This window comes from Tupaia chinensis, unplaced genomic scaffold (assembly GCF_000334495.1).
Source record: "Tupaia chinensis unplaced genomic scaffold, TupChi_1.0 Scaffold000519_1, whole genome shotgun sequence".
NCBI classification, from domain to species: domain Eukaryota; kingdom Metazoa; phylum Chordata; class Mammalia; order Scandentia; family Tupaiidae; genus Tupaia; species Tupaia belangeri.
This window is the reverse complement of record NW_006160032.1, coordinates 447,274-449,412: the sequence shown is the minus strand read 5'-3', so window position 1 is coordinate 449,412 and position 2,139 is coordinate 447,274. Positions and strand designations below refer to the sequence as shown.

The window sequence follows — 2,139 nt, the reverse complement described above, 5'->3', positions numbered from 1 at the left end:
TAGAGACAGAAAGCGAGAAATCACCCCCCAGGGGGGATGGTCACGCCGCAATCCCTTCTCCTCCATTCTCCTCTCGGGATCTTGGGCACGCACGCACACGCACCCGGCGTGAGTTTTAAGCCACCGGGTCCGGGACGCAAACCGTGGCCGACTATGTGGGAGTCCAGTGAAATAGCCATTATGCTAACTGCTGGTTCCCGAAATAATGCCAATTTAACCAATGTAATTCTGAGTAGTTTTAGATGTCTTCTGTCATTTGGGATATTTTTATATACAATTCCTGTTATTATGATCATTAAAAATAAAACCTATCTTGATAAATGCAACAACTAATCCTTGATTGGCGCTAAATTAAAAATAAAAGCAACAGGGGCCAGCAGATGGCATAGTGGTTACATTGCTGGACTCCCAAATGGCTGACCGTGGTTCAAGTCTGGTTGCTGGTGGCTTAAAACTCCTGCTGGGCACATGTACATGTGTGCTCAAAATCCTAAGAGAATGGAGAAGGGACTGCAGTGCGGCCATCCCCTCTGGGAGTGGTGATTTTTCGCTTTCTGTCTCTCTGGTGGGCACACAAGCCCTATAGCAAAAATCTCTCAAAAAAAACCTACATAAAAATTTAAAAATAAAGGCAATAAAGAACTTTTTTTTTAAAGAGAGGTTTTTTTATATAGGGCACGTGTGCTCTCCAGAGAAACAGAAAGCCAACAATCACTCCCTGGGGGGATGGCAACACTGCAATCCCATCTTCATTTTTCTCTTGGGATTTTACGTACACACACACACACACACACACACACACACACACGGTGTGAGTTGTAAGCTGCCAGGTCCAAGACTCGAACCATGGTGAACTAGGTGGGAGTACAGCAACATAACCATTATACCACCTGCTGGTCCTAATAAAGAACATTTTCTGTGACAATCTGGAAAATCCCTATATAGACTGTATATCTGATTACAGAAATACATTAGTGTTAACTTTCCTGAGTATATAACTACATCATAATTATGTAAAGAACATCCTTATTGTTAGGCGATATATACTGAAGTATTTGGGAATAAAGATTGTCAACAGGTTTAATAAAAGAATACATATAAAACCAATGTGGCAAAACTCTACTGACGAATCTATGTGAATGCAATGAGTACTCACATCATCACAACCACTAATTAAGAAATTTTAAGGTACTGAGGCCAGCAGATGGCATAAGAGTTACATCACTAGACTCCCACAAGGCAGACCATGGTTTGAGTCTCAAACCCAGTGGCTTGACAATCACATGGTGTGTGTGTGTGTGTGTGTGTGTGTACGCACGCATGCATGCCCAAGATCCCAGGAGAAGGGATTACTGCATGGCCATCCCCCCGGGGTGTGATTTCTCACTTTCCCTCTCACTATTTCTGTTTCTCTCTCTTTCTAGCAAGGACACGCACACTGAAGCAAAAACTTAAATAAAAAAAGAATGTTTTGAGGCATTCAGACTATACTATACATCACAGCTTAGAAGTTAGAATAATAATCTGTGGGTAACTATCACTTTAACTGAAAGTAAATTTTTTTTAAGTCAAATTATTAGACAAGTGAAAAGAGTTAATGCTATGTTTTGAATGTTTGTTTTCTCCAAAAATTCCAGTTGAAACTTATCCCCAATACACAGTGTTGGGAAATCTTTAGAAGCTTACAAAGGCTCGGCTCTGCTCTGTCAAAGGGCTTTATGGGAAGAATCTGGGCCATTTTGTTTTTCTGCTCTTCCACCATTAGAGGAAACCATGCTCCTCCCCAGCTCCTCCTCTCAGAGCACACAGAGAAAGGCACGGACTAGGTTGCTAGCTGGGGCCTTCACTGTGTACTTCCAACCCACCAGAACTGTGAGAAACACATCTGTCCTCTTTATAAATAACCCAGTCTGTGTATTCTGTGATAGGACCACAGCCAAAGGAATATATTCAAGAATAATTTCTGCAGGATAATTTATAATCCACAAAACTCAAATGTCCATTAGTGTGGCTTCCTATAGTAGGGACTGATTCTCAGAGACACAGCACAGCCTAAAGCAATAATTTTAGTGTACAGCATCATTAAATTTGCAACTCTGCAGCCACTGATAGGAATAAGATATAGTAGACTGACTTCAC

At 41.4% G+C, this 2,139-nt stretch overlaps 1 protein-coding gene across 1 annotated transcript in view; it reads right to left on the bottom strand.

Annotated features, from left to right (window-relative positions):
- MAT2B (methionine adenosyltransferase 2 non-catalytic beta subunit) overlaps positions 1-2,139 on the bottom strand; it is a 22,125-nt gene that overhangs the window by 4,753 nt on the left and 15,233 nt on the right. The window lies entirely within an intron of this gene.